The following is a 21,340-nucleotide window of genomic DNA, read 5'->3' as shown; positions in this document are numbered from 1 at the left end:
ACTGGAGACAGGGACCGGGACCGGGATTGGGGACTGGACTGGAGACAGGGACCAGGACCGGGATTGGGGACTGGGACCAGGACCGTGATCGGGTTCCGGGACGGGGAACTGGGACTGGGACCAGGATCGGGGACCGGAACCGGGGACTGGGACCGGGACCAGGACTGGGGACGGGGACTGGGGACAGTGACCGGGACTGCAATCGGCACCGCCCCCCGGAACCGCTCCCGGAAACCGCTCCCCGGGCTACCCCGGCACGGCGACCTGGGAACGCCCCCGGCACCGCCCCCGGTGCCGCCCCCGGCACTGCCCCGGCACCGCCCCGGGTAGCGCCCCCGGCACCGCCCCCGGGGCGGGCCGCCGAACGCACGCGATGACGCGCGGGGGGCGGGACGGCGCGGGGCGGTGACGCGCTTCATGCCAGGAGCAGGGCCCGGGTGCGACGAAGACGGGAGCGGGACGACCCGATACCGCGCGGGGCCGCGGGCCCGTGCGGAGCCCGGCCCCGCTGGGTAGGGGCCGCCAATGGCACCGGGGGCTTCTGCTTCGGCTTCTGTCCGTGTCGGCGGGGAGGCCCAGCCAGCGGTGCCCCTCTCCCTCGGCGACACGGGCGTGGAACTCGGCATCGGGCGCTGCATCGCCGCGGACAGCAGGGGGCGCACGGGTACCGATACTGCCATGGGGCCCGGCGCTGCTCTCCTGCTCCGCCGCCAGGCGGCGCTGCGCTGCTGTCCTGCCGCGCCTCCGGGCACGCTCGGTTTCCTCGGGGCCCTCGGGACCGGCCGGGACGCGGGGACTGCCCGTGCGGACCCGGGGACCCCGGGCCCCGCCTGTCCCGCCGCTGCGGAGGCGGGGGATGCTTTATGGGACTGCCCGAGCTGGCGGTGCCGGGTCTGGGGCGTTGGGGCGCGCCTTGGGGGGCTGCGGGTGCGCTCGTTTCCTCTTCTGCATGGCCTTCTGTGTGAGCATCTCTCGTTGCGACTGCTCTTGGAGAGTCAAACCCCTCCTCCTAAGTGGTCTCAGGAGCCTGGCAGGGTGAGTTTTGTTTCACAGGGGAAAGGGCCACTGGTCGTGTCCAGAGACCTGTGCACCCAGCCAGGTTTCTGCCTGATAAAATTCCAAATGGATGAGGATTTCTCCCAGCCCCAAGCTGCCCCCACCTGTAACCCTGGCTGCCTTTGGGTGCCCAAGCCTCCTCTGTGCAGATCTCAGGAACTGGGAGGGGTGAACAATGTTGCACAGGGAAAAACCCCACAGATTAAGATTTTATCTCCGGGCCTGGGGCCAGGAGCAGGCATTTGCGTGCTATAATTCCAGAAGGAGCACGGTGTCTCCCAGACCCAAGCCGCATCCAGCTGTGACCCAGCTGCTCTTGGAGTGCCAAAAGCCTCCTCGTAGCTGATCTCAGGAACCCTGGAAGGGTGAGTTTGGTTTCACAGGGAAAAGGCCTCCGTTTGTGTCCAGAGATCAAATAAGGGACTCTGCTTTTCCTCTAGTTCTCCTTCCTGTTTTCACCTGGGCTACAAGGATGGGCATGGCCTGTATTTCTCATATCAAAGTGATGTTACTAAATTTGTCCAGAAGTTCTGATTATTATTTTTATTAGTAGTAGTAATTTTCTGATAGAAAACACTCTCATTTTGCCTTTCCCACGTTGTTTCCAGGTGCTGCCCAGGATGGACATCCGTGGTCTCAGACAGTGATTCCCGAGGAGCAAGGAAAGCCTTTTCCTCACCTGCACAGTTCAGGTGGATGGGACAGAATTGGTGTGGCCTGACAAGGCAGGAAAAGCTGTCTGTGTTCTGGAGTGCCTTGAAAGCTTTCTCCGTCAGGTTTGGAAGGGGTTTCTCTTTGGGATTTCTTGTGATGCAGCACCACGGGTATCCCTTTGTGCCAAGTCCAGTGCTAAAGGATTGAAGAACTGACAAGTGGGGTCTGGGATGAAAATGCCGCTAATAAAATTAAGCAAAGAATACAATAAGAGAAATGAGCATCCTTTTAATATCTGAAATAGTTAGGAATAAAAATGCTGGAAAAGGGCACTCTGAATTGGTGTCACTTGTCATGGATAAAACCCCAGAGTGAGGAATCAGAGCAGAAGTTGAGAGCTGGAATCCTTCTGCAGTCGACTTAATTTTCTTTTCCTCCTCTCTTTCAGGACAGGAAGAATCACGACTCTCCTGGCATCTTTGCCAAGAGCTGTGGTGTTTGATCAGCCAAAGCCCAGAGGCTTCAGCACCAGAGGTCTGAGCCTGGAGGGCTCCTGGTGCTGCCCGTGCTGTGGGCTATGTCAGAGGATGCAGGCTTCCTCTTTGCCTCCCTGCTGGGATTAACTGCCATGGGAATGTGGGATCTGGGTGAAACTCCAGCTCTCCTGGTGTTCAGGGGAGCAAGGTCTGAGGGACTCCTCTCTGGGGATGTGCGGTGAAGGACTGAATAGTGTGGAAGGAGAGTATTTATAAACTGTATCACTGTTTCTCCCAAAATTGGGGTGGAGCACTGATGGGGGCGGTTGGGTTTGGTCTGGGCCGGTTATTCTTTGTGCAATTTTTAAATTCTCTTGTATGATTTACTGTCCGGTATCTTTCTAACAAAAGCTGACATAAATTTAGATTAAGGATTAGAACTTGGCTCCATTCATTGCAAACATTTGACAAGGCTGGAGGACTGGGGTGGTGACTGCTCTCAGGAAAGGTTACTTATTAATACTGTGTCAGATTTCCCGCAGTGACTGTCAGGCCTGCATGGCTGTGAGTTCGTGCTCTTCTCACTGGGGAAATAAGTTCAGCAAAATTAGAAATGTTAGAAAAATCCAGCCAAAAATTCCACCTCTGTACCCCCTAAGTTTTCCCAGTTTTTCCCAGCTAGGAGCTGCACAGAAGTCAGGCAGGGGAAGTGACAACAGGGAACAGCTGAAAAATTCAAAGGCACAAAGAGGAAAGGGGAAAGGTTTCAGAAAACAATTCTATGGTCTAAGAATAATTTCTGATTCCCTACTGAGAAGAACACGAACTCACAGCCATTCAGGCCTGACAGTCCCCTGCAGTGAGAGCTCAGCACACATCCACAGAGGCAAGTCCAGCATCTTAAATGAAAAAATAAAAATAAAAACCAGAAGAAAAAGGTGATTTCTTTTGCTTCAGAGTTATTTCAAGTTCTTAAAGCCCAAGCAACATTTGCTCTCGATTTTGGTTGGGTGAATCATGAGCAGTGGGCACGGGTCATGCCATTCATTGAGCAGAAAACCCGGGGTCATTTAGAGGGGACACAAGAACTGTTTGTGTAGCGACCTCGGGCTGCAGAGGGGCAGGAGAAAGGCCAAGGGAGCTCCCTGGGGCCACCAGGGCCTGTGGGGAACAGAATGGACGCTTGGATGACCAGTGGAGGTGAGGAGTGGATCTGAGTTCATCTACAGGGAAATAAGGAGGGGATACTCTGGAGTGAAAAGCTGAGGTGATGAGTTCACCCACCTGGGCACGAGTTGTGTTTGCACAAAGTGGGAACAGAGGTGAAGGTCAATCCAAAGTCGATCCTGCTTGACCTCTGAATTCCAGGATAAGTTTTACAAGCTGCCAAATGAGGGAGTAAAAATACACAAAAATGAAACCGAGAGCATTCATGAGGTTCCTGGGAGTCCATTACACTGTTGTCATAGAATTCTTAATGAGTTTTGAGCTTTTAATGACAACAATTCAGTACTTTCTTTGGATTATTCACTGTGTAGGATTTGGGGTTTATCTGGATTTTAAAGGCGTCGTGGTGGCCCTGACACTGCTCAGGAGCTGGTAGGAAAAGCAGGGTCAGAGCTCCTGGCAGGCACAGGGTGTTTTTCCCAGAGTGGACTGTGGAGGAATTGTTTGGGCCTTGGATTGTCCCTCTGGGTGATGCCAGTTGCTGTGATTTGTGTAATTCCATACATTTAACTCCCAATACTTCCCAGCCCAGGAGCTTGAGCTGACAGGGCAGCACACAGATTGTTCTCTGTGCTGTGCCCCGATTTGGGGTTGGCTGTCAGCTTTGCTAGCTCCCGTGAATTATGCCCATAGCCCCGAATTCCCTGCTCAATTCCCACTGCCATAACCTCACAGCGCCTCATGGAGTGGGGATATACTGTGGCAGGAAGCTCAGCAGCATCGGCACAGGGACAGGTGTATATTCCAAAGAATTTGCTGTTTCAAACCCTCATCCCCCAGCCCCGCCGATGTCCCTGGGGGGCACTTGACAGAGTTACCTGGATTTCAGCTGATTTCACCCCCCCGAGCTCGGGCTCCAGGTGATCTTTTCAAGCAGGAGAAGGCAGGGGCCGGAGGCGCTCGTGGCCCGTGCCGAGGCAGTCCCTGGGGCCACGAGAGGACATCTCTCCCTGCAGAATTTCAGTTCTTTCCAGAGCCTCAGCAGTAACAGAGGACAAAGAGGAAGATGAGGAGGAGGAAGAAGGGGGAGAGGGTTTGAGAGGAGGGGAAGCCCAAATCCGTGCTGTGTGCGGAGCTCCGACAGCACGCTGCAGCCCGCAGCTCAGTGTGAGCACGGGGCAGAGGAGGCGATTTCTGGGCATTCAATCACCCTGAGGCGGGCCCGGCACCGCCCCTGCAGCACCGTCCCCAGCACAGCTCGGTACCGCTCCGGGATCACCCGGCCCCGCCCCCGGTGCCGCCCGGGACCACTGGGGACCGCCCCTAAAGCACCGCCCCGGCCCCGCCCGGTCCCGTCCCCGGGACCTCCGTGCCCCGCCTCGCCAAGCCCCGGCTCCGCCCCGAGCCTGCCCGGGCTGCGCCGGGACCATCGCTGGCGGCCCCGCCCCTCTTCCCCGGGCCGAAGCGGGCTGAAGGAGATGTCCGCACGATTGGAAACGCCGCCGAAAATCGCACCCGTGGGATCGGTGTCGGCGTCGTGCGCAGGCATCCCACTAGAGCGAGCGGGCTCCTTGCTGTGCCACCCTCCTTTTGCAGCCAGAGTTAGAAGGTCGGGGAGCGACACCCGAGCCGCCATCTTGGGAGAGGCACGCGCGCAGTACCGCGCTCTGCCCACAGGGTGGCGCTTGGGAGACAGGCAAGGGATGGAATCAAGGAGTGTCCCAATCCTTGAGGAAATCCCCCGGAATGAACGCCCCAAAAAACCGCGACCAGAACTGAGAAACCTCCTGCCTCTGTATGAGTGCAAAGGGTGTGCAAGGAGTGTGCAAATAGTGTGCATTAGCAATCGATCGGCAGGCATTAGCAATCGATCGCCGATCTAATCGATCGGCAGGCATTGGAAATCGATCGCCGATCTAATCGATCGGCAGGCATTAGCAATCGATCGCCGATCTAATCGATCGGCAGGCGCGATCAATCGATCGCCGATATAATCGATCGGTAGTCGTGATCAATCGATCGCCGATCTAATCGATCGGCAGGCATTAGCAATCGATCGCCGATATACTCGATCGGCAGGCGCGATCAATCGATCGCCGATCTAATCGATCGGCAGGCATTAGCAATCGATCGCCGATATAATCGATCGGCAGGCATTAGCAATCGATCGCCGATATAATCGATCGGCAGGCGCGATCAATCGATCGCCGATCTAATCGATCGGCAGGCGCGATCAATCGATCGCCGATCTAATCGATCGGCAGGCATTAGCAATCGATCGCCGATCTAATCGATCGGCAGGCGCGATCAATCGATCGCCGATCTAATCGATCGGCAGGCGCGATCAATCGATCGCCGATCTAATCGATCGGCAGCCGCGATCAATCGATCGCCGATCTAATCGATCGGCAGGCATTAGCTATCGATCGCCGATATAATCGATCGGCAGGCGCGATCAATCGATCGCCGATCTAATCGATCGGCAGGCGCGATCAATCGATCGCCGATCTAATCCATAGGCATGCATTAGCTATCGATCACCGATCTGATTTTTCCCGCCATTTTTTATTGATTTTTTCCCCATTTCTCTCTGATATTTCCCCCCATTTTTCATGCATTTTTCCCCCATTTCTCACTGATTTTTTTCCCCGCAATTTTCTTGGATTTTTTCCCAAATTTTCCCCATTTCTCACTAATTTTTTTCCCCCATTTCTCAATGATTTTTTTTCCCAATTTTTCAAATATTTTTTCCCCATTTCTCACCGATTTTTTTCCCCCATTTCTCACTGATTTTTCCCCCCCATTTCTCACTGATTTTTCCCCCATTTCTAACTGATTTTTTCCACCCATTTTTCATGGATTCTTTCCCCATTTTTCCCCCATTACTCACTGATTTTTTTCCCCCCATTTCTCACTGAATATTCCCCCATTTTTCATCGACTTTACCCCCATTTACCATTGATTTTTCACCCATTTCTCATGGATTTTTTCCCCATTTTTCCCCCATTTCTCATGGATTTTTTCCCCATTTTTCCCCCATTACTCACTGATTTTTTTCCCCCCATTTCTCACTGAATATTCCCCCATTTTTCATCGACTTTACCCCCCATTTACCATTGATTTTTCACCCATTTCTCGCTGATTTTGTCCCCAATTTCTCCCATTTCTCATTGATTTTTTTCCCCTGTTTCTCACTGATTATTTCCCTCATTTTTCATGGATTTTTTCCCCCTTTTTCCCCGTTTCTCACTGATGATTTCCCCCCCATTTCTCACTGATTTTTCCCCCCATTTCTAACTGATTTTTTCCACACATTTTTCATGGATTCTTTCCCCATTTTTCCCCCATTACTCACTGATTTTTTTCCCCCCATTTCTCACTGAATATTCCCCCATTTTTCATCGACTTTACCCCCATTTACCATTGATTTTTCACCCATTTCTCGCTGATTTTGTCCCCAATTTTCCCCCATTTCTCATGGATTTTTTCCCCATTTTTCCCCCATTACTCACTGATTTTTTCCCCCCCATTTCTCACTGAATATTCCCCCATTTTTCATCGACTTTACCCCCATTTACCATTGATTTTCACCCATTTCTCGCTGATTTTGTCCCCAATTTCTCCCCATTTCTCATTGATTTTTTTTCCCCTGTTTCTCACTGATTATTTCCCTCATTTTTCATGGATTTTTTCCCCCTTTTTCCCCGTTTCTCACTGATGATTTCCCCATTTTCCCCCATTTCTCACTGATTTCCCCCCCCCCCCCCCCATTTCTCACTGATTCTTTTTCCTCCATTTTTCATGGATTTTTCCACCCATTTTGCGTGGATTTTTTCCCGACTTTCCCCCCATTTCTCACTGATTTTTGCCCCCATTTCTCTCGGATTTTTTCCAACATTTTTCATGCATTTTTCCGCCCATTAATCACTGATTTTTTCCCCATTTATCACTGATTTTTGCCCCATTTCTCAATGATTTTTCCCCCATTTTTCATGCATTTTTCCCCCCATTTCTCACTGATTTATTCCCCATTTCTCTCGGATTTTTCCCCAATTTTTCAAGCATTTTTTCCCGCAATTTTCCTGGATTTTTTCCTGATTTTTCCCCATTTCTCACTGATTTTTACCCCCCCATTTCTCATTGATTTTTCCCCATTTCTCACTCGTTTTTTTCCCCATTTCTCACTGATTTTCCCCCCATTTTTCACGCATTTTTCCCCCTATTTTTCGTGGATTTTTTTCCCCATTTTTCCCGTCTCTCACAGATTTTTCCCCCCATTTCTCATGGATGTTTCCCCCAATTTTCATGGATATTTCCCCATTTTCCCCCCATTTCTCACTGATTTTGGCCCCATTTCTCTCTAAATTTTCCCCCCATTTTTCCTGCATTTCCCCCCCCATTTCTGATTTTTTGCCCCAATTTTTCATGCATTTTTTCCCGCAATTTTCCTGGATTTTTCCCAATTTTTCTCCATTTCTCCCTGATTTTTTCCCCATTTTTCAATGATTTTTTCCCCATTTCTCACTGATATTTACGACCCATTTCTAACTGATTTTTCCCCATTTCTCACTCGTTTTTTCCCCATTTCTCACTCGTTTTTTCCCCATTTCTCAATGATATTTACGACCCATTTCTCACTGATTTATTCCCCATTTCTCTCGGATTTTTTCCCCAATTTTTCAAGCATTTTTTCCCGCAATTTTCCTGGATTTTTTCCTGATTTTTCCCCATTTCTCACTGATTTTCCCCCCATTTTTCACGCATTTTTCCCCCTATTTTTCGTGGATTTTTTCCCCGTTTTTCCCCGTCTCTCACAGATTTTCCCCCCCATTTCTCATGGATGTTTCCCCCAATTTTCATGGATATTTCCCCATTTTCCCCCCCATTTCTCACTGATTTTTGGCCCCATTTCTCTCTAAATTTCCCCCCCATTTTTTCCTGCATTTCCCCCCCCATTTCTGATTTTTGCCCCAATTTTTCATGCATTTTTTCCCGCAATTTTCCTGGATTTTTCCCGATTTTTCTCCATTTCTCACTGATTTTTTCCCCATTTCTCAATGATTTTTTCCCCATTTCTCACTGATATTTACGACCCATTTCTGACTGATTTTTCCCCATTTCTCCTGATTTTTTCGCCAATTTTTCATGCATTTTTTCCCGCATTTTTCCTGGATTTTTTTCCTGATTTTTCCCCATTTTTCACTGATTTTTTCCCCCATTTATCACTGCTTTTTCCCCATTTTTCCCCATTTCTCCCTGATTTTTCCCCCCATTTTTCATGGATATTTCCCGGTTTTCCCCCCCATTTCTCACTGATATTTGCCCCCATTTCTCTCTGAATTTTTCCCCCCATTTTTCATGCATTTTCCCGCCCATTAATCACTGATTTTCTCCCCATTTATCACTGATTTTTGCACCCATTCCTCTCTGATTTTTCCTCCCATTTTTCATGCATTTTTCCCCCCATTTCTCAATGATTTTTTCCCCATTTCTCAATGATTTTTTCCCCATTTCTCACTGATATTTACGACCCATTTCTAACTGATTTTTCCCCATTTCTCACTCGTTTTTTTCCCCATTTCTCACTCGTTTTTTCCCCATTTCTCAATGATTTTTCCCCATTTCTCACTGATATTTACGACCCATTTCTGACTGATTTTCCCCATTTCTCACTGATTTTTTCCGCCATTTTTCAAGCATTTTTTCCCACATTTTTCCTGGATTTTTTTCCTGATTTTTCCCCATTTCTCACTGATTTTTTCCCCATTTCTCACTGATTTTCCCCCCATTTTTCATGGATTTTTCCCCCTATTTTTCGTGGATTTTTTCCCCATTTTTCCCCGTCTCTCACAGATTTTCCCCCCCATTTCTCATGGATGTTTCCCCCAATTTTCACAGACAGAGAAGGGAGAGAGTTCCAAGCACCAGAGTCCCCACCCATCATAAAATCCTCTCAATGAATACCTCAAAAAAACCCCGACCCAAACTAAAAATGCCCTGCCTCTGACCAAATGAAAAAAAAAAACCTTTTATATATATAAATCATCTATTTTTTTAATATTTAATTTCTAGTCATAATCTATACATATTTCATATATTCAATTTAATTGCTATTCTATTTATCATATATACAATATTATTTTATTATTCATTATATACATATATTTATATTACTAATATTATTTCTATTTTATCTATATCCATATATATTTGTAGGTTCATAGTTTTTAATATTTCTTTAAAAGCTCTGCCTCTAACCAAATAGAAACAAAAAACTCGATTATTTTAAATTATATTTGAATATATTTTTCTATTTAGTTTTCATATTTATATCTGTAGATTTATATGTCTTTATTGTGTATTCTATATTTATATACTATTTAATGTATTTTTTACTAGTATATTAATATACTATATGCTATTTACATTCTATTATAACATACTGTTTAATATAACGTCTTAAAATCGATAAATTATTTATATTACATACTACATATATGTATTTTATATTTCTATATATTTATCTATGTTTATAATTACATATATTTATATATGCATATATAGTTATCATTTTATGTCAGTATCTATTTTTGCATATTTGTATATTTTTGCCTATATTATTTTCAAAAAACCCTCCTCTAACCAAATAAAAACCAATAAAACATTCCTTTTAAAGTCTGAATATTTATATATTTCTATTTTCATAACATAATATAATGTAATGTAATATATTTATATATTGGTTTCTTATATTTGCTTATATATTTTTATTCTTTATCTTTTCTATTTACAGTATCTATAAAAAAACCCTACCTCTAGCCAAACACAAACCAATAAAACATTCCTTTTAGACTATATTTAGCTATTTTTTAAGGTTCTGTTTTTCATGCATTCTACACCCACCCCTCCCTCTCAATGTTCTGGCACCCACCATGACCCCCCCCCATGCCCGACTCACCTGCTCCTCCAGCGCAGCCCGGCTCCCTCTCCCAGGGACCTTGGGGTGCCCCAAACCACGTCGGAGCCCCCCTCAGCCTTTTTTCCTCACCCCAAAGAAGGCACAGAACGACTCCTTTAATGAAGTTGTTTTAAACAATTGTAAGGCTAGAGCTTTTGGTATCCACTGCTTGCCATCCCTTGTAAACCAATTTTTTTCTTCTTTCTTCTGCAGCTTAATAAACCTCTTTTTTTCCCCCTAGTTTTCCAAATGCATGTATTACCGCATATGCATATTTAGAATCAGTAAATATATTTAATGTCTTGTCCTGCTATAATTCACAGGCTCTCACAAGCGTGTGCAGCTCTGCTGTCTGAGCTGACCAGGTGGCTGGTAACCTCCCCCCTTCCTTTAATTGCTTTCCATTCACGATAGAGTATCCTGTAAATCATGAAGAATGGGGGGGAAAAATCAGTGAGAAATGGGGAAAAAAATCCATGAAAAATGGGGGAACAAATCAGTGAGCAACGGGGAAAAGTGGGGAAAAGTTAATTGAGAAATGGGGAAAAAATCAGTGAGAAATGGGGAAAAAAATCCCTGAAGAATGGGGAAAAAAATCAGTGAGAAATGGGGGAAAGTGGGGAAAAAATCCGTGAGAAATGGGGGAAAAATCAGTGAGAAATGGGTGGGGAAATTCCATGAAAAATGGCGAAAGAAATCAGTGAGAAATGGGGAAAAATGGGTAAAAAATCAGTGCGAAATGGGGGGGGGGGGGGGGGGGGGAATCAATGAGAAATCGGGGAAAAACATAAGTAAGAAACGGGGGGGGGGGGAAATCCATGAAAAATGGGGAAAAATCAGTGGGAAATGGGGATAAATCTGGAAAAAATCCATGAAAAATGGGGGAAAATATCAGTGAGAAATGGGGGGAAAATGGGGAAAAAGTCAGTGAGAAATGGGGAAAAATCAGTGAAAAAACGGGGGGAAAACTCCATGAAGAATGGGAAAAAAAAATCAGTGAGAAATGGGGGAAAAAATCCTGAAAAATGGGGGGAAATATCAGTGAGAAATGGGAAAAAATGGGGAAAAAAATCATTGATAAATCGGGGGAAAAAATCAGTGTGAAAGGGGGGGAAAAATCGGGATCGGGGACGTGGACCGGGACTGGGATCGGGGACCGGGACGGGGAAATGGGACAGGGACCGGGATCGCGGACGGGGACCTGGGACAGGGACCGGAACCGGGATCGGGGACGGGGACTGGAGACAGGGGACCGGGACCGGGATCGGGGACGGGGACTGGAGACAGGGACCGGGACCGGGATCGGGGACGGGGACTGGAGACAGGGACCGGGACCGGGATTGGGGACTGGGACCAGGACCGTGATCGGGTTCCGGGACGGGGAACTGGGACTGGGACCAGGATCGGGGACCGGAACCGGGGACTGGGACCGGGACCAGGACTGGGGACGGGGACTGGGGACAGTGACCGGGACTGCAATCGGCACCGCCCCCCGAACCGCTCCCGAACCGATCCCCGGGCTACCCCAGCACGGCGACCGGGAACGCCCCCGGCACCGCCCCCGGTGCCGCCCCCGGCACTGCCCCGGCACCGCCCCGGGTAGCGCCCCCCGGCACCGCCCCCGGGGCGGGCCGCCGAACGCACGCGATGACGCGCGGGGGCCGGGACGGCGCGGGGCGGTGACGCGCTTCATGCCAGGAGCAGGGCCCGGGTGCGACGAAGACGGGAGCGGGACGACCCGATACCGCGCGGGGCCGCGGGCCCGTGCGGAGCCCGGCCCGCTGGGTAGGGGCCGCCAATGGCACCGGGGCTTCTGCTTCGGCTTCTGTCCGTGTCGGCGGGGAGGCCCCAGCCAGCGGTGCCCCTCTCCCTCGGCGGCACGGGCGTGGAACTCGGCATCGGGCGCTGCATCGCCGCGGACAGCAGGGGGCGCACGGGTACCGATACTGCCATGGGGCCCGGCGCTGCTCTCCTGCTCCGCCGCCAGGCGGCGCTGCGCTGCCGTCCTGCCGCGCCTCCGGGCACGCTCGGTTTCCTCGGGGCCCTCGGGACCGGCCGGGACGCGGGGACTGCCCGTGCGGACCCGGGGACCCCCGGGCCCCGCCTGTCCCGCCGCTGCGGAGGCGGGGGATGCTTTATGGGACTGCCCGAGCTGGCGGTGCCGGGTCTGGGGGCGTTGGGGCGCGCCTTGGGGGGGCTGCGGGTGCGCTCGTTTCCTCTTCTGCATGGCCTTCTGTGTGAGCATCTCTCGTTGCGACTGCTCTTGGAGAGTCAAACCCCCTCCTCCTAAGTGGTCTCAGGAGCCTGGCAGGGTGAGTTTTGTTTCACAGGGGAAAGGGCCACTGGTCGTGTCCAGAGACCTGTGCACCCAGCCAGGTTTCTGCCTGATAAAATTCCAAATGGATGAGGATTTCTCCCAGCCCCAAGCTGCCCCCACCTGTAACCCTGGCTGCCTTTGGGGTGCCCAAAGCCTCCTCTGTGCAGATCTCAGGAACCTGGGAGGGGTGAACAATGTTGCACAGGGAAAAACCCCACAGATTTTATCTCCGGGCCTGGGGCCAGGAGCAGGCATTTGCGTGCTATAATTCCAGAAGGAGCACGGTGTCTCCCAGACCCAAGCCGCATCCAGCTGTGACCCAGCTGCTCTTGGAGTGCCAAAAGCCTCCTCGTAGCTGATCTCAGGAACCCTGGAAGGGTGAGTTTGGTTTCACAGGGAAAAGGCCTCAGTTTGTGTCCAGAGATCAAATAAGGGACTCTGCTTTTCCTCTAGTTCTCCTTCCTGTTTTCACCTGGGCTACAAGGATGGGCATGGCCTGTATTTCTCATATCAAAGTGATGTTACTAAATTTGTCCAGAAGTTCTGATTATTATTTTTATTAGTAGTAGTAATTTTCTGATAGAAAAACACTCTCATTTTGCCTTTCCCACGTTGTTTCCAGGTGCTGCCCAGGATGGACATCCGTGGTCTCAGACAGTGATTCCCGAGGAGCAAGGAAAGCCTTTTCCTCACCTGCACAGTTCAGGTGGATGGGACAGAATTGGTGTGGCCTGACAAGGCAGGAAAAGCTGTCTGTGTTCTGGAGTGCCTTGAAAGCTTTCTCCGTCAGGTTTGGAAGGGGTTTCTCTTTGGGATTTCTTGTGATGCAGCACCACGGGTATTCCTTTGTGCCAAGTCCAGTGCTAAAGGATTGAAGAACTGACAAGTGGGGTCTGGGATGAAAATGCCGCTAATAAAATTAAGCAAAGAATACAATAAGAGAAATGAGCATCCTTTTAATGTCTGAAATAGTTAGGAATAAAAATGCTGGAAAAGGGCACTCTGAATTGGTGTCACTTGTCATGGATAAAACCCCAGAGTGAGGAATCAGAGCAGAAGTTGAGAGCTGGAATCCTTCTGCAGTCGACTTAATTTTCTTTTCCTCCTCTCTTTCAGGACAGGAAGAATCACGACTCTCCTGGCATCTTTGCCAAGAGCTGTGGTGTTTGATCAGCCAAAGCCCAGAGGCTTCAGCACCAGAAGTCTGAGCCTGGAGGGCTCCTGGTGCTGCCCGTGCTGTGGGCTATGTCAGAGGATGCAGGCTTCCTCTTTGCCTCCCTGCTGGGATTAACTGCCATGGGAATGTGGGATCTGGGTGAAACTCCAGCTCTCCTGGTGTTCAGGGGAGCAAGGTCTGAGGGACTCCTCTCTGGGGATGTGCGGTGAAGGACTGAATAGTGTGGAAGGAGAGTATTTATAAACTGTATCACTGTTTCTCCCCAAAATTGGGGTGGAGCACTGATGGGGGCGGTTGGGTTTGGTCTGGGCCGGTTATTCTTTGTGCAATTTTTAAATTCTCTTGTATGATTTACTGTCCGGTATCTTTCTAACAAAAGCTGACATAAATTTAGATTAAGGATTAGAACTTGGCTCCATTCATTGCAAACATTGACAAGGCTGGAGGACTGGGGGTGGTGACTGCTCTCAGGAAAGGTTACTTATTAATACTGTGTCAGATTTCCCGCAGTGACTGTCAGGCCTGCATGGCTGTGAGCTCGTGCTCTTCTCACTGGGGAAATAAGTTCAGCAAAATTAGAAATGTTAGAAAAATCCAGCCAAAAATTCCACCTCTGTACCCCCTAAGTTTTCCCAGTTTTTCCCAGCTAGGAGCTGCACAGAAGTCAGGCAGGGGAAGTGACAACAGGAACAGCTGAAAAATTCAAAGGAACAAAGAGGAAAGGGGAAAGGTTTCAGAAAACAATTCTATGGTCTAAGAATAATTTCTGATTCCCTACTGAGAAGAACACGAACTCACAGCCATTCAGGCCTGACAGTCCCCTGCAGTGGGAGCTCAGCACACATCCACAGAGGCAAGTCCAGCATCTTAAAATGAAAAAATAAAATAAAAACCAGAAGAAAAAGGTGATTTCTTTTGCTTCAGAGTTATTTCAAGTTCTTAAAGCCCAAGCAACATTTGCTCTCGATTTTGGTTGGGTGAATCATGAGCAGTGGGCACGGGTCATGCCATTCATTGAGCAGAAAACCCGGGGTCATTTAGAGGGGACACAAGAACTGTTTGTGTAGCGACCTCGGGCTGCAGAGGGGCAGGAGAAAGGCCAAGGGAGCTCCCTGGGGCCACCAGGCCTGTGGGGAACAGAATGGACGCTTGGATGACCAGTGGAGGTGAGGAGTGGATCTGAGTTCATCTACAGGGAAATAAGGAGGGGATACTCTGGAGTGAAAAGCTGAGGTGATGAGTTCACCCACCTGGGCACGAGTTGTGTTTGCACAAAGTGGGACCAGAGGTGAAGGTCAATCCAAAGTCGATCCTGCTTGACCTCTGAATTCCAGGATAAGTTTTACAAGCTGCCAAATGAGGGAGTAAAAATACACAAAAATGAAACCGAGAGCATTCATGAGGTTCCTGGGAGTCCATTACACTGTTGTCATAGAATTCTTAATGAGTTTTGAGCTTTTAATGACAACAATTCAGTACTTTCTTTGGATTATTCACTGTGTAGGATTTGGGGTTTATCTGGATTTTAAAGGCGTCGTGGTGGCCCTGACACTGCTCAGGAGCTGGTAGGAAAAGCAGGGTCAGAGCTCCTGGCAGGCACAGGGTGTTTTTCCCAGAGTGGACTGTGGAGGAATTGTTTGGGCCTTGGATTGTCCCTCTGGGTGATGCCAGTTGCTGTGATTTGTGTAATTCCATACATTTAACTCCCAAGTACTTCCCAGCCCAGGAGCTTGAGCTGACAGGGCAGCACACAGATTGTTCTCTGTGCTGTGCCCCGATTTGGGGTTGGCTGTCAGCTTTGCTAGCTCCCGTGAATTATGCCCATAGCCCCGAATTCCCTGCTCAATTCCCACTGCCATAACCTCACAAGCGCCTCATGGCGTGGGATATACTGTGGCAGGAAGCTCAGCAGCATCGGCACAGGGACAGGTGTATATTCCAAAGAATTTGCTGTTTCAAACCCTCATCCCCCAGCCCCGCCGATGTCCCTGGGGGGCACTTGACAGAGTTACCTGGATTTCAGCTGATTTCACCCCCCCGAGCTCGGGCTCCAGGTGATCTTTTCAAGCAGGAGAAGGCAGGGGCCGGAGGCGCTCCTGGCCCGTGCCGAGGCAGTCCCCCCCTGGGGCCACGAGAGGACATCTCTCCCTGCAGAATTTCAGTTCTTTCCAGAGCCTCAGCAGTAACAGAGGACAAAGAGGAAGATGAGGAGGAGGAAGAAGGGGGAGAGGGTTTGAGAGGAGGGGAAGCCCAAATCCGTGCTGTGTGCGGAGCTCCGACAGCACGCTGCAGCCCGCAGCTCAGTGTGAGCACGGGGCAGAGGAGGCGATTTCTGGGCATTCAATCACCCTGAGGCGGGCCCGGCACCGCCCCTGCAGCACCGTCCCCAGCACAGCTCGGTACCGCTCCGGGATCACCCGGCCCCGCCCCCGGTGCCGCCCGGGACCACTGGGGACCGCCCCTAAAGCACCGCCCCGGCCCCGCCCGGTCCCGTCCCCGGGACCTCCGTGCCCCGCCTCGCCAAGCCCCGGCTCCGCCCCGAGCCTGCCCGGGCTGCGCCGGGACCATCGCTGGCGGCCCCGCCCCTCTTCCCCCGGGCCGAAGCGGGCTGAAGGAGATGTCCGCACGATTGGAAACGCCGCCGAAAATCGCACCCGTGGGATCGGTGTCGGCGTCGTGCGCAGGCATCCCACTAGAGCGAGCGGGCTCCTTGCTGTGCCACCCTCCTTTTGCAGCCAGAGTTAGAAGGTCGGGGAGCGACACCCGAGCCGCCATCTTGGGAGAGGCACGCGCGCAGTACCGCGCTCTGCCCACAGGGTGGCGCTTGGGAGACAGGCAAGGGATGGAATCAAGGAGTGTCCCAATCCTTGAGGAAATCCCCCGGAATGAACGCCCCAAAAAACCGCGACCAGAACTGAGAAACCATCCTGCCTCTGTATGAGTGCAAAGTGTGTGCAAGGAGTGTGCAAATAGTGTGCATTAGCAAATCGATCGGCAGGCATTGGAAATCGATCGCCGATCTAATCGATCGGCAGGCATTAGCAATCGATCGCCGATCTAATCGGTCGGCAGGCGCGATCAATCGATCGCCGATCTAATCGATCGGCAGGCATTGGAAATCGATCGCCGATCTAATCGATCGGCAGGCATTAGCAATCGATCGCCGATCTAATCGATCGGCAGGCGCGATCAATCGATCGCCGATCTAATCGATCGGCCGGCATTAGCAATCGATCGCCGATCTAATCGATCGGCAGGCGCGATCAATCGATCGCCGATCTAATCGATCGGCAGGCATTAGCAATCGATCGCCGATATAATCGATCGGCAGGCGCGATCAATCGATCGCCGATCTAATCGATCGGCAGGCGCGATCAATCGATCGCCGAGCTAATCGATCGGCAGGCATTAGCAATCGATCGCCGATCTAATCGATCGGCAGGCGCGATCAATCGATCGCCGATCTAATCGATCGGCAGGCATTAGCAATCGATCGCCGATATAATCGATCGGTAGTCGTGATCAATCGATCGCCGATCTAATCCATAGGCACGCATTAGCTATCGATCGCCGATCTGATTTTTCCCGCCATTTTTCATGGATTTTTTCCCCCATTTCTTACTGATTTTTCCCCAATTTTTCATGCATTTTTTCCCGCAATTTTCGTGGATTTTTTCCCATATTTTCCCCATTTCTCAATGATTTGTTTCCCCAATTTATCAAAGATTTGTTTCCCCCAATTTATCAAAGATTTTTTTTCCCCATTTCCACCATGATGTTTCCCCCATTTCTCACTGATTTTTTCCCCCATTTCTCACTGATTTTTTCTCCCCATTTTTCCATGGATATTTCCCGATTTTCCCCCCCATTGCTCACTGATTTTTGCCCCCATTTCTCTCTGAATTTTTCCTTCCATTTTCATGCATTTTTCCGCCCATTAATCACTGATTTTCTCCCCATTTATCACTGATTATTGCCCCCATTTTTCACTTATTTTTTCCCCACAGCATCGGCCACCACAGCACGAGCGACAACAGCTCGCTCTGTTCCCGCCATTGCCCATGGATTGTTTGCCTGTTTTCCATGGATTTTTTCCCCATTTCTCACTGATTTCCCCCCCCCCCCCCCATTTCTCACTGAATATTCCCCCATTTTTCATCGACTTTTCCCCCATTTACCACTGCTTTTTCCCCCATTTCTCGCTGATTTTGTCCCAAATTTTCCCCCATTTCTCATTGATTTTTTTCCCCGTTTCTCACTGATTTTCCCCCATTTCTTAATGACTTTTCCCGCCATTCGTCACGGATTTTTTCCCCCATTTCTCACTGATTTTTTCCCCATTTCTCAATTATTTTTTCCCCCACTTTTCCCCGTTTCTCACTGATTTATTCCCCCATTTTTCATGGATTTTTTTTCCCCCATTTCTCACGGATTTTTTTCCCCATTTTCAAAGATTCCCCCCCCGTTTTTCACTGATTTTTCTCCATTTCTCACTGATTTTCCCACCATTTTTCATGTGGTTTTTTTCCATTTCTCACTGATGTTTTACCCCATTCTTATTACCATTCTCATAGCTCTATTTTATATTTATACATATTCTTATATTTGCATTATTTCTGTTATACACTAGATTTTTCATAGATATTTGCTACTTATATTTCATTATATTTTACATGTATACCAATCTATTTCTATTCTTTATATTTTATTTTTATATTAGCTATAAAAACCGTGCCTCTACCCAAATAAAAAGCATTTAAACATTCCTTTTAGACTAGATTTAGGTATTTTTTATGGTTCTGTTTTTCATGCATTCTACACCCACCCCTCCCTCTCAATGTTCTGGCACCCAGCATGACACCCCCCCCCCCCCCCATGCCCGACTCACCTGCTCCTCCAGCGCAGCCCGGCTCCCTTCCCAGGGACCTTGGGGTGCCCCAAACCACGTCGGAGCCCCCAGTCTCCACACCCTCCCCCTCCGTAGGGAACGGGAATGGGATGGGGAGCACACAGGACAAGAAAGGAACACAAAAGACACACTGGACAGAGAGAAGAAAAGGGCTGGAAGCTGGATATGAGGATGAAAGTGGAGCAGCAACAAACCTCAGGACTCTTGACTAGAGAGTGTGGCTGCTGAACGTCTCAAAAAAAACCCCAGCTCCAACACAACATGCTGTGCTCACGGCTCGGCCTGGGACTCATCAGTGAACATCTCTCTCTTGCCAGGGCCATAAAGCCCCCGAGAAAACACGAGGTGAGGTTGATGTGCTCCGGCTTTGCTCCTGCTCAGCCCTAACCCCAGCCCCTGCTGCCAGCGAGCACCCTGATCTCTGAACCTCTTCTCAGCTTGTTTGTACGCTTCCAAATTCCTTCCTCTTTCTTCAAGCTTCATCTGTTTCCTGGCATTGGGAGAATGACAAGTGTTTAGCACAGCGCAATGAATACAACAGTCTCATTTCAGAAGACACAACTGAACGAGAACCGACAGCAGCACTGCTTCGAGACAATCTGGGCACACGTTTCCCTTCCAGCAATCTGAGTGTTCTTTTGTGTCACGCCTGAAATTCTGAAAATGGTTTTTTGAGAAAAATTATCCATAACTAGAAAACAATCCAACCAAATAAATAGAACCCCTAGGATATAATAACAGCCCATATACTACAACACTCCAATTCTAATATTAATAAGAAAACAGAAATTAGCTACACAGCATTACCTCAAACAAACACTACATACTGGCAAGAATCAAAGCCACCACAAAATAATTCAAAAACTACCCTATGCCTTATGCTACAGGCTAGAACGCCATCGGCAAACCTTATCAAGGTATCCTTTAAAAACAACGCCCCACCAAAAACAAAAACAACACAAAACGCCATTCAAGAACTCCCTTATCAACACCTGAATGAAAAAACATGGCATTAGATAAATAGACCATAGCCCTTATCATACACCATCTACAAACAAAATAAAGCTATACCATACATCCTCGAAAACCACCTTCAAAGCACGACATTAGAAAAAAAAACTTTCCAGAATTAAAAGCTGTATCTAACAAAAGCCGTCTGATAAAATTAACAACCAAGCCCCCACCATCAGAGCTGCCCCTACTAAACTCCCCATCGTACATATGAAAAATCAGTTTTAAAAACCTACTTCAATTCATTCTGCCTCAAATACAAAGCCATCCAGAAAGTTACCTTCACTCAAAAACAAAAGCGCACGTAGTAAATAACATTAAAAAATAAATCAGCACACTACACACCACAAGCATAAAATATTGAATTAAACCCAAAAATACCCCTAGTCATTAAAGAGCCCAGCCGCAAGCTATATTTAACTATAACTTCGTGCAAACGTACACATATCATTAAAATAGATTTCTTTCAGAATACAACTGATGATCTAAAATAGTAAAATGTCCGAGAACGATATTATAATAGGATATCCTCGATCATCCTCCCGCAAATTCTCTCCACTGTATTGTCCGACACACACCAGAAAAAAAATCCAGTTTTTACTTTTTTCAGCTAACTTCTCATTTATTAGCTGAGAGGAATGTTGAATTTGTCTTTACACATGAGCTGTGGATCAGCCTGTAGATAAGGCTAGCACTGAGAGATAAAAGAAACAATGGGATGGATTCCACTGATTGATGAATGGAAAGAGATATTTGCCTTTACAAACAAACTGCAGGGCTGCTGATAAATGAAATTGGATATCGAAAGATGAAAGAAGCAACGGGGGGAAACTATGAATTCTAGAAGAATTAAAAATTAAAAGGGAGGGTTATACATTAGAGGGGAATTTCAGGTATCAGGCGTTCCGGGAAGTCTGTGCCTCTCAAGTACCTCAGCCAATGGGAAAAGAGAGAGGGAAATGCGGCCGGGAAAATAGGATAAAAAGGAGGCTGCGTCCTCCAAAAATTTGAGAGATCCCAGGGGAATGTCCCATGGCCTCTCCCTTTATTCGAATAAAGCAAAAAGGACTCCTCTGTTTCCTTTTTGGACATAAACCGCTGGTGTTTGTGGATTAATTTTCCTGACATTTAGCAACATATTGTTAAAAAAAAAAAAAAAAAAAAAAAAAAAAAAAGTGATCCAGAAGAGGGCAACATTGACAGCCATTCCAAGACAGGATGAACAAATGCTTTCACATTGACAGAGGATGCTGCGATGTTCTGAGAACAGAAGATAGAATAAAATAAAGGAAGGTGATGTTACAAGACAGAAAAGGGTAAAATAAAAGGAGTACCTGAGACTGGGGGGCGGGGGGGAAGAAAATGGGGAAATATTAATTGCTACACACTAGGTACAAATGCTTTTTACAAGTAATTTATGAGAAGCAAGCTAAAAGCGTCTTACTGCTGCTAGTGATATCATGCTCCAAGCTCTGCTAATAATTCCTATTTCTAGCAATAGTTCAATTGAACTCACTACATTCCAACTATTTTTCTGCTTGTTTAGATGGCAGATCCGTTTGGAACACACCTTAGTATAGCAAATTCTATGCCCAGGTAGGGACCTCTCAGTTCT

At 48.5% G+C, this 21,340-nt stretch overlaps 4 long non-coding RNA genes across 5 annotated transcripts; 2 read left to right on the top strand and 2 right to left on the bottom strand.

The window, feature by feature from the left end:
- The first annotated feature begins 1,663 nt into the window (after window positions 1-1,663).
- Window positions 1,664-3,128, top strand: LOC148218365 (uncharacterized). Its single transcript, XR_015800467.1, has 2 exons — window positions 1,664-1,832; window positions 2,159-3,128. It is a non-coding gene; the product is annotated as an uncharacterized LOC148218365 (long non-coding RNA).
- LOC148218364 (uncharacterized) lies at window positions 2,614-4,679 on the bottom strand. The gene is made up of 2 exons (XR_015800468.1): window positions 4,232-4,679; window positions 2,614-3,569 (listed from the first exon to the last, which is right to left on the bottom strand). It is a non-coding gene; the product is annotated as an uncharacterized LOC148218364 (long non-coding RNA).
- A 7,824-nt stretch (window positions 4,680-12,503) lies between these two features.
- On the top strand, window positions 12,504-14,714 carry LOC148218363 (uncharacterized). The gene is made up of 3 exons (XR_015800464.1): window positions 12,504-12,623; window positions 13,251-13,418; window positions 13,745-14,714. It is a non-coding gene; the product is annotated as an uncharacterized LOC148218363 (long non-coding RNA).
- On the bottom strand, window positions 13,399-16,266 carry LOC148218362 (uncharacterized). 2 transcript variants are annotated; one of them, XR_015800465.1, is made up of 3 exons: window positions 15,818-16,266; window positions 15,056-15,154; window positions 13,399-13,538 (listed from the first exon to the last, which is right to left on the bottom strand). It is a non-coding gene; the product is annotated as an uncharacterized LOC148218362 (long non-coding RNA). The 2 variants fall into 2 exon arrangements; XR_015800466.1 differs by lacking the exon at window positions 13,399-13,538 and adding an exon at window positions 14,519-14,671.
- Window positions 16,267-21,340: the final 5,074 nt, after the last annotated feature.

The sequence above is a fragment of the Sturnus vulgaris genome, unplaced genomic scaffold, assembly GCF_052056855.1.
Source record: "Sturnus vulgaris isolate bStuVul1 unplaced genomic scaffold, bStuVul1.hap1 Scaffold_1877, whole genome shotgun sequence".
Taxonomy (NCBI): Eukaryota; Metazoa; Chordata; class Aves; order Passeriformes; family Sturnidae; genus Sturnus; species Sturnus vulgaris.
This window is presented reverse-complemented; position numbering and strand designations above follow the sequence as displayed.